Source organism: Gekko japonicus, unplaced genomic scaffold (genome assembly GCF_001447785.1).
Source record: "Gekko japonicus isolate JY-2015 unplaced genomic scaffold, Gekko_japonicus_V1.1 scaffold1978, whole genome shotgun sequence".
NCBI lineage: Eukaryota > Metazoa > Chordata > Lepidosauria > Squamata > Gekkonidae > Gekko > Gekko japonicus.
Genome location: NW_015161464.1, coordinates 25,526 through 36,166, shown reverse-complemented (window position 1 = coordinate 36,166; position 10,641 = coordinate 25,526).

Here is a 10,641-nt window from a genome sequence, read left to right as displayed (position 1 = left end):
GGGGGCGGCGGCGGCCAGGCTCCCCCCCGCCCCCCCCGACTGAGCTTGCACAGCACACACACACACACACACACACCCTGTAGCATGAATGCCATAGACCCCCCCTCCCCGGTGCGCCAGGCATAGACACATGAGGGGGGGGGGGCTCCCCGCTTTCCTTTGCACCTCCGGATGCCCTGGGCCGATGCCAGCTCCTTTTGTGAGGAATGCGGTCTTCCGCCCCCCCCCCACAACTGTTCCAAGTCCGAGTAGGGATGCCAGCCTCCAGGTGTGACCTGGGGACCCCCTGGAACTACAGCTCTCTCCAGACTGCAGAGATCAGTTCCCCTGGAGGAAATGGATGCTTTGGAGGGTGGGCTCCCTGTGGCGCTGTACCCCACTGAGGCCCCTCTCCTCCCCAGGCTCTTCTGTCCTCAAATCACCAGGAGTTTCCCAACCTGGAGCTGGGAACCCTACCAACCTCCAACCCCCACTGGTGGCCAGGGGGGAACCCAGCAACCCTGACAGCCACTTTGGTGTAGTGGTTGGGAGAATTGGATTTGACGCCCCACTTCTCCACATGCAGCTGCTGGTGTGACCTCAGGTCAGTCACAAGTTCACTCAAGAGCTGTTCTCTCAAGAGCACTTCTCAAAAGAGCTCCCTCGGCCCCACCTACCTCACAGGGTGTCTGTTGTGGGGAGGGGAAGGGAGAGGAGATCGTAAGCTGCTCTGAAACTCCTTCGGGTAGTGAAGGGTGGGGTATAAATCCAATCTCCTCTTCTTCTCCTCCTCACCTGGAGCCATTACCTGGACCACTGTTTTCCACTACAGAGCGCCTGTTCCCTAACCATCACACAGTGTAGAACAAATTTTGTTTGTTGGTCTTAAAGGTGCCACTGGACTCAAAATTTCTCCTACTGTTTCAGACCAACACAGCTGCCCACCTGGCTCAATCACACAGTGTGATCTCTGGCCCATACAAACGAATGAGTCATCCTTCATTTGGGCTGGAGTGGCCATCAGGCCCCGTCCTTTCTCTCAATGGGTAACCTCCATGGGTGGGCCTTATGTTGTCAGAGGATTACAGCTAGGGTTGCCAGCCTCCAGGTGGCACCTGGAAGCCTCCCACTATTCCAATTACACTCTCTCCTTTCCCTTCCCCTCCCCACAACAGACACTCTGTGAGGCAGGTGGGGCTGAGAGAGCTCTCTCGAGAACTGCTCTTGAGAGAACAGCTCTGAGAGAGCCATGACTGACCCAAGGTCACACCAGCAGCTGCATGTGGAGGAGTGGGGAATCAAACCCGGTTCTTCCAGATTAGAGTCTGCGCTCCTAACCACTACACCAAACTGAAGTAGGGTTGCTAGCCTTCAGATGGTTACAAAAGTAGAGAGACCACGGGACGGGTTGTCAAACAAAATAGACACACCATGAAAAATGACAAAAATTACAAATTATATAAACCATTGAATTTGTTTGTGACCTTTGGGGAAGCACAGAACAGAAGTCGGCTGACAACCTCTGTGGCTTCCAGATTTCAACATGGTCAAATCGTAGCAAGGACGTTTGATGGTTGGAATATATGGAGTTCACCTGTTGAATGAAGGAATGTGACTGCATCGGCAGTTTATAAGGGACACTAAAAGATAGTTAAATCATTAGTACATAGAATGAGATATTAATTGCATTACATAAATTCAATTGTTTATGTAATTTGTAATTTTTGTCATTTTTCATGGTGTGTGTATTTTGTTCGACAACCTCCAGTTAGTGGCTGGAAATCTCCTGGGGTTACAAACAGGGGTCATTTCCTGCAGGAGCGCACCGGAGCAGAGCTCCGGCAGTAAAGAGCCCAGGGGGTGGGCACATGCAACAAGCCCTGCCCCCTGCTCCCAGCAGCCCTGGGCCACGAGGAGCAAGAAGCAGCCAGGTAAGTTTCAGTGGGTGTTGCCTTCTGACACACTTCCGGTGATGTCAGGGTGTGTGGCATATGCAACTAAGTTATGCTAATGAGCTCCTACACCTCTTTTTCTACTAAATGACCCCTGGTTACAAAAAATGCTCCCCCTAAGCTGTGGAGTCTTGTAAGCAAAAATTCTTCTTTGTGAGCGACTGGCATTAAAGTTGTGAGCAATGCTCCCTCTAAGCTGTGGAGTCTTGTGAGCAGAAATTCTACTTTGTGAGCTACTGGCATTAAAGATGTGAGTGAGCAATTTGGCTACTGCATAAATTAGTTTGCTCTGGAGCCATCCTTCCTGAGCAAAGACAAAAATGTGTGAGCCGGAGGCTAAAAAACTGTGAGCTAGCTCACACTTACTCAGCTTAGAGGGAACACTGGTTGTGAGTGAGCGATTTGGCTGCTGCATCAATTAGTTGGCTCTGGAGCCATCCTTCCCAAGCGAAGACAGAAATGTGTGAGCCGGAGGCTAAAAAACTGTGCGCTAGCTCACACTAACTCAGCTTAGAGGGAACACTGGTTACAAATGACCTCCAGGCAGTAGAGGTCAGCTCACCTGGAGGAAAAAATGGTTAATTTGGAAGGTGGACTCTCTGGCATTCTACCCCACTGAAGTCCCTGCCCTCCCCAAACCCCACCCTCCTCAGGCTCCACACCCCACATCTCCAGGTATTTCCCTCTCTGTGCACTGCTAGCTTCACCAGTACCCCCAAAGTACACAGCCCTTCCCCTCCAATGCTGACCCTGCCCATCATGTCAATGCAATCAGCTAGCGTGTTATGAAGAAGTCTAAACCTCTGCACTTCAGCTTTTAGAAAAGAAAGGATGAAGAGAGATCAGGAAGAGAGCCAGTGAGGAGGAGGAGGAGATTGGATTTATACCCTGCCCTTCACTACCGGAAAGAGTCTCAGAGTAGCTCACAATCTCCTTCCCCTTCCCCACAACAGACACCCTGTGAGGTAGGTGGGGCTGAGAGAGCTCTGAGAGAACTACTCTTGAGAGAACAGCTCTGAAAGAACTTGTAACTGACCCAAGGCCACACCAGCAGCTGCCTGTGGAGGAGTAGGGAATCAAACCAGTTATCCCAGATTAGAGTCCGCTCTCCTAGCCACTACGTCAAACTGGAGGAGCAAAGCCATGGTTGTCAAAGGGATCTGCTATCTGGAAAATGTAAATGAACACAAGTCCATAAACTCCCAAAACTTCCTTTCTCACCCGAAGGATGAGAGCCTTAATTTACAGAGTGGAGTGAAGGGAATGGACTAATCAACTCCATGGGGCTGGGGGTGAGACCTGCCCCCTGCCCCTTATGGTTACCCATATCTTTCCCCCTCCAACTGTGTTCCAAATTACAGCTCAGTTCCCACAGGCATGTATCTGCTTATTCTCACCCTACAATCTGTTTCTTGGAGTTATGAAGAGATGTCAGCATCTCCGCTTCTGAGCTGAACCACAGCCCAAGTGGATTCTTTATCTGTCCTGGGCTATTAACGTCTTGTCCGGTAACATCCTAGTTTGTGTCAGTAATCATTTTCTATACAGGCAGACACAGGTAGTAAGTGCCTTTTAAATGCAATGCCATCCACGTGGAACAGCCAGATGAGGAAGTACTGATGACATGCTGCCTAATATTTCATGGGCCTGGAGGCCATAGAGAAATGTAACTAAAATGTGATACGGCTGAGCCAAGGGAGAGAGTGACTTTTTCCCCCTCTGGGCTTTTGTTTCACAGCAATGGCTTGCTGGGTGACCAGCTGGGATTCCTAAAGGCTGGGAATACGGTTATGCCAGCTGGGAGGACACGCCAATGCTCTGTCTGTGGCTGGAGCTGAAAGTTTTAGAGATGACAGACAGCCAGAGAAAGAGAGGATAAACCTTTGGCAGCAGGCTGGTGATAAATGTGAAGTTGTCTTCTGCCATGTCAGATCACTGGTCCGTCAAGGTCAGCATTGTCTACTCTGATGGGCAGCTGCTCACATAGAGACCTTTCACAGCATCTTCTAGCCGATAGTTATGGCTTTTCCATATTTTTATTTATTTATTTATTTAGGTATTTTTACCCCGCCCTCCCCGCAAGCGGGCTCAGAGTAGCTCATGGTTGTTGTATGGTGTTGTTGTATGTTGTTGTATGGTTGTTGTTGTATGTTGTTGTATGGTTGTTGTTGTTGTCTCTGGCCCCGTATTGCTTCAGTTTATTCTGCAAATTTCTGAGAGCCAGTGTGACGTGGTGGTGAAGAGTGGCAGACTCTAATCTGGAGAACTGGGTTTGATTCTCCACTCTTCCACATGAAGCCAGCTGGGTGACTGTTAAATACTGGGTTCAAGACACATTGCAGTGAACACCTCTACTTTATTAAGTGATCTAGCAGATACAGGACTGAAATCTCAGGGCAACAGCCCTGTTTAAATAGCATGCAAAAACCACACCCACCTCCCAACGATAGGCTTTTTACATAACATTAGTTTCTCATTGGCCACCTCCAGAGTCCTGGTGGGCTATTGTTCTTGAGCTCCAAGCTCAGCCAGTCTCTGGTACCCAGGCCTGGAATATCCCAGCCCTAATACATAACACCACCACCACCACCACCACCACCCAAATTCCAAAGCACCTTAGCATACATAGTCCTCAAGGTATGCTGGCTTGCGCCTCTCCCGCTGAGAGCATCTCGGCTCAGACGGTGTTGGCGAAGTCACGCGGGCCCTGTCTGTGGTCTCAGCGGTGGCACTGGGTGAGGATGGCGACTCAGGAGCAGAGTCCCGGGGCTCTGGAACGGTCTGTCTGGGTGTCGTGACTCCACGCGGTCAGAACAGTCCCTGGCGTGCAATGCCTCCCCCTCTCCGCAACCTGGGGCAAGAAGTCCCAGCAGAGGCTTGTGGTCTGCCGCCCATAGAGGTAGTTGTGGAATTTCTTGACCCCTGCAACGATGGCCAGTTGTGTTTGGCCGAAGACAGGGTCAACATGGAATGTTTCCTTCAAGAGTTGATAAGTAGTAATTGATAAGAATTGGGATTGCTACACGCTCAGATAAAGCAAACATTGTGAAACGAGTTGTTCATTGCACAGTATTCGTTAGCATGTGAGCGATAATAGAAGAAAAATTTCTACAGAAATTACTACAGTAGACGTTTTTGCAACTTATCTTTATTGATTCTCCATTATTTTTGTCATGGATTTTGTTTTTGGAATTCCATGGAATAAAAAGATGCCTGCTCCTTGGGAGGAAAGCGATGGCAAACCTAGACAGCATAATAAAAAGTAGAGACATCACCTTGCCAACAAAAGTCTGTATGGGCAAAGCAATGGTGTTCCCAGTAGTCATGTATGGCTGTGAGAGTTGGACCATAAGGAAGGCCGAATGCCAAAGAAAAGATGCTTCTGAATTATGGTGCTGGAGAAGACTCTTGAGAGTCCCTTGGACTGCAAGGAGATCAAATCAGTCAATCCTAAAAGAAATTAACCCCTGACTCTTCCCTGGAAGGCCAGATGCTGAAGCTGATGCTCAAATACTTTGGCCACCAAATGAGAAGGGAGCACTCACTGGAGAAGACCCTGATGCTGGGAAAGACTGAAGGTCAAAGAAGACGGGGTCGGCAAAGGATGAGATCATTAGACAGTGTTATCGATGCAACGGACATGAAATTAAGCAAACTCCGGAGGATGACAAGGACAGGAGGGCCTGGTGTGATATGGTCCATGAGACCGCGAAGAGTTGGACTCGACTGTGTGACTGAACAACAACAACTGGGTGCTTGCTGGCTTCCTCGTGCCCGGTTTGTAAACAAAACATATCAACAAACAGATCTGTACATCTCCAGTCCTCCTATCTCTGCACCAGGAAACCAAGCTCATAAAAAGCTGGCGTTAAAACCTTCCACCATCAGCCAACTGCTGGAACTCAACTGCTTTCTTTTGCTGGCAGCCTCCCAACTCTAAAACTAATCAAGTCTTGGTGAAGAGATGATCCTGCAGGGGGTACCTGGCTTTCTTCATCTTTGCTAGCTCTGTGAAAGAGATAGATGTTATAGTTGCTTCAGCATCTGTTCTTTCTGTTCCTGAATCTGTGGCAAGGGACATCCCTCCTCAGCCAAGGGTTAGAAACATAGAATCATAGAGTTGGAAGGGACCTCCAGGGTCATCTAGTCCAACTCCTGGCACAATGCAGGAAATTCAGAAATAACTCCCACCCCCAGTGACCCCTGCTTTATGCCCAGAAGAGGGGGGGCTCCAGAATCCCTGGCCAAACTGGCCAGGAGAACAATTGCTTCCTGACCCCAAAGTGGCGATCAGCATTTCCCAAGGTGTGTAAGAAAGGGCCACGAGAACTAAGCACTGATGCAACCCTTCCTGCCCTCCCTCTCAGGATCTGCCTGAGTTCACAGAATCCGCATTGCTATCAGATGGCCATCTAGGCTCTGCTTAAAAATCTTCAAAGGAGGAGAGCCCACTACCTCCCGAGGAAGCCTGTTGCACTGAGGAACCACTCTGTTTAGCTGAAAACTCTTTTGATTTAATTTCAACCCGTTGGTTCTGGTTCTACCTTCTGGGGCAACAGGAAACAACTTCGCACTATTCTCTCTATGACAGCCCTTCAAGTACTTGAAGACGGTTATCATATCACCTCTCAGTCGTCTCCTCTCCAGGCTAAACATACCCAGATCCTTCAACCTTTCCTCCTAGGACTTGGTCTGCAGACCCCTCACCCATCTCCACTGCCCTCCTCTGGACACGTTTTAGCTTGCCTATATCCTTCTTAAATTGTGGTTCCCAAAACTGAACACAGTACTCTAGGTGAAGTCTGACCAGAACAGAGTAAAGCGATACCATCACTTCGCGTGATCTGGACACTATACTTCTGATACAGCCCAAAATCGCATTTGCCTTTTTAGCTGCCACATCACACCGCTCACTTATGTTCAGTGTACGGTCTATCAAGACCCCTAGATCCTTTTCGCACATACTACTGCCATCCTTTTTTGGATTAGTGTCATCTTTTTTTTTTTGCTTCTCCATCCACAAGGGGTCCCTCAACAAAATGGCAAGCAACCGCCAGGACCCTCCAGTCTTCCAGATCCTCCCTGGGAGAGAGAGGCGGCTCCCCCACATACAACTTTCTTGCCAAATGCTGGGGGCGGGGGGGGGGGGAGGCAGAGAAGGAGACACAAGGAAAGGGGAAGGAAAAGAGCCCGGCTATTTTTAGTCAAGGAATTGGTTGCCAGGGACATTAAGCTAATTCTATCGCCATACATCAGGGAAATGACTGCAGAGCTGTTTTGGAGGCCTAATTGAGGGGATTTATAGCAAAACGCAAGTTGTCAGAAGCGGCAGAGGCAAAATAAAACACTTCCCAGAATGAGGGAAATCGTCCCGTTGGTCGTGGTGAACATTTGATTCCTTGGCTGGGTGTCCAGGAGGAGGAACCAGTAGTGGGACAAAGAAGGGGACTCAGGTCACCTCACTGACCATGGGGCCTTCTGAACAGGGCCGGATGTATTCTGCAGTTGCACCATGAGAATGCAGAAAGCTGGGTGAAACACCGCATTCAGCACCCTGAGAAGTCCCATCATCACAAATAATTAACATGCATCTTGCTAGCCCGTATGGCTGTGAAGACAGCATCCTGGCCTTCAACTATTGCCTAAAAAGAGTAATGCTGGGGCCTCCCAGGTAGCTGCAAAGCTCAGACTTTCGTCTCCCTTGCAGGAGGGGCTGTGGCTCAGCGGAACAGCCTCTGCTTTGTATGCAGAAGGTTGCAGGTTCAATCCGCAGCAATTCCAGTTAAAAGGACCAGGCAGTGGTTGATGGAAAAGAACTCTGCAGAGACCATGGAGAGCTGCTGCCAGTCTGAGTAGACAATATTGACTCTGATGGACCGAGGGTCTGATTCAGGATAAGGCAGCTTCACTTGTGGTTACACTCCAACAGCCAAACTCTCTCCAGCTTGCACCTTAAGCAGCCATCAAACACCATGAAAAGAATACATTTTAAAAAATGTATTATACATTGTTTATATCCTACCTTTCTCCCGAATAGGGACACAAAGTGGCTTACATCATTCCCCTCTCTTCCATTTCATACTCACAACAACCCTGTGAGGTAGCTTAGGCTGAGAGTGCGTGAATGGCCCAAGGTCACCCAGCAAATTTCTATAAGAACATAAGAAGAGTGCTGCTGGATCAGAGCAGTGGTCCATCTAGTCCAGCATCCTGTCTCACACAGCGGCCAACCAGTTCCTCTGGAGGACCAACAACAGGGCACAGAGACCAAGGCCTTCCCTTGATAAGAACATAAGAAGAGCCCTGCTGGATCAGAGCAGTGGTCCATCTAGTCCAGGGACCAACTCCTCTGGAGGACCAACAACAGGGCATAGAGGCCGAGGCCTTCCCTTGATAAGGACATAAGAAGAGCCCTGCTGGATCAGAGCAATGGTCCATCTAGTCCAGCATCCTGTCTCACACAGCGGCCAACCAGTTCCTCTGGAGGGCCAACAGCAGGTCATAGAGGCTGAGGCCTTCCTGGTTGAGAACATAAGAAGAGACCTGCTGGATCAGACCAGTGGTCCATCTAGTCCAGCATCCTGTCTCACACAGTGGCCACCCAGTTCCTCTGGACAGCCAAGAATAGGGCATAAAGGCTGAGGCCTTCCCCTAGTGTTGCCTCCTGACTCTGGGGTTCAGAGGCTCAGTGCTTCTGAATGTAGAGGTTTCCCTCAGTCACGATGGCTAGGCAACCACTGATAGACTTTTCCTCCATAATCCTCCATCTATCTAAACCCCTTTTAAAGCTGATTTCAACTTGGGTTTCCCAGATCCTAGTCCGACACTTTACCTACTGCGCCATGCTGGCTCTCTGAAGGCCATTAATGCCTACTGGGGGGAAAATGCTACCAATTAGCTAAGAGGGGAAAAACAGAAGAACGAGGTACAAGGGAGAGTAGTTTGTTTGACCTTCTATTTCCTTCTCTCCCCCCCCCCCTTTACTGGTGCAGCCTTATTTCTTCCCAATGACTATTAACTAAACCAAAGAATAAGAAAAGGTCATCTCTTCCTTGATAGCCTCTGAACTAGATTTGAAAACATGCAGGTAATGATTTGGAAAGCCTAACGAGCCAGAGGTGGACTGGAATGTTTTTTGTATGGCCAAGTTGTCAGCTAGCTGCCATTGTATCTGGTGTTACCTGCTTAACACATCTTAGACCCTTCCCCCCCCCAGTTCCTTTCTGCTTCAATATGCTTACTCTATACTTTGCGGAACTGGCCAAGGTCATGCAGCTGGTGGTGGGAGTCGGAGCTTCGCTCAGCTTGTTATGGGTATCTAGCCTGTGAACTGAACCTGTGTTGATTGTGTAGAACTGTTATGTTCCCATGAAATGGGCGCGCGTTTGTACGTTCTATTCCCGCCAGCGGGAAATGGGCTCATTGGCCCTAACCTGGTTCAAATGTCTTTATGATGTTGTCCCTGTGTATTGGCAGTTATTCCTAACAATGTCCTTGTTCCTGATTGAACCATCGCTTTGAAATAAACCTTGCTTTGATCCAAACGTGGAGTTATTTCGAATGCCTGGGGATCCAACAGAAGTGTGGCTTCACTGCCCTTTGGAGGTCTGCAACTAGCAGAAGCGGAATGTATTATGCAAAACAGGAGTAGTTAATTTGCGCACTTCAACAGGGTTGCAGAATTCAGATGCATTGGGGGCTACATCAGTGCATAATGTTTGTATTTTTAGCTCAGATGGTGGATGTTACAATAAAAGCCTTTGTTTATGGAACTACAAATGGGCTGTTGTGGGGTAATCTTCAGGAGATGTGTGGGGATAGGTCAGAATGGATGGGATGACAAGTTTAAGCATAGCGGAGTACGACCTTTTGTTGTTGTTGTTTTTACTTTATGAGGCTTTGTAATAATTTTAGTTGGTTGTACCACACAGTATGTGTTGTAGTACATTGTCCCTTATATATTTTGTAAGTTTTTTCTGTTTTTTTAATATATTATCTTCGTCATCAAAAATTGAGGTTGTAAGACCTGATGAAGGCGCACAGAAACGGGATTTTCTTACCGGCTCCCCGTAGTCTTGCAAGCTTCATGTTTTGAATGTGAGAACTCTTTACTTCTGCACTCTTATTTTTGTACAACTCGTTTGTTCCTATTGCTTCAGGGTTTCTTCCCCCCAATGTGTTTTGCTCTCTCTAGTAGTCCCAGAGGGAGCAAAACACATGTGAAAAAGGAGGAGGGACCCAAAGCAATAGGGACAAGCGAGTGACAAAAATGACAGTGTGGAAGTGGCATTTAAGCGTTAATCTCTTGAAATATTGTGCATGAGTTCTGTTCACATTATTTAAGCTTGTGAATGTATTGCACCTTTACATTAACTGACACAACACAAATATTGTTTATATTTGTTTGGTGCCAGTTTGGTGTAGTGGCTAAGTGCGTGGACTCTAATCTTGGAGAACCGCGTTTGATTCCCCACTCCTCCACGTGCAGCTGCTGGATGACTTTGGGCAAGCCATAGTTCTGTCAGAGCCGTTCTGAAAAGAGCAGTTTCTGTCAAAGCTCTCTCAGCAAGATAAATATGGACAAACACGACCCAATCAGAAAATAAGTATAAAGACAACAGTTGTGAGAGTCTGACCCACAAATCAAGCAGTCACCAAGACTTGCAAAGGAAAAGCTTCCTATGTATTACAATCTAAAGCACTACAACAT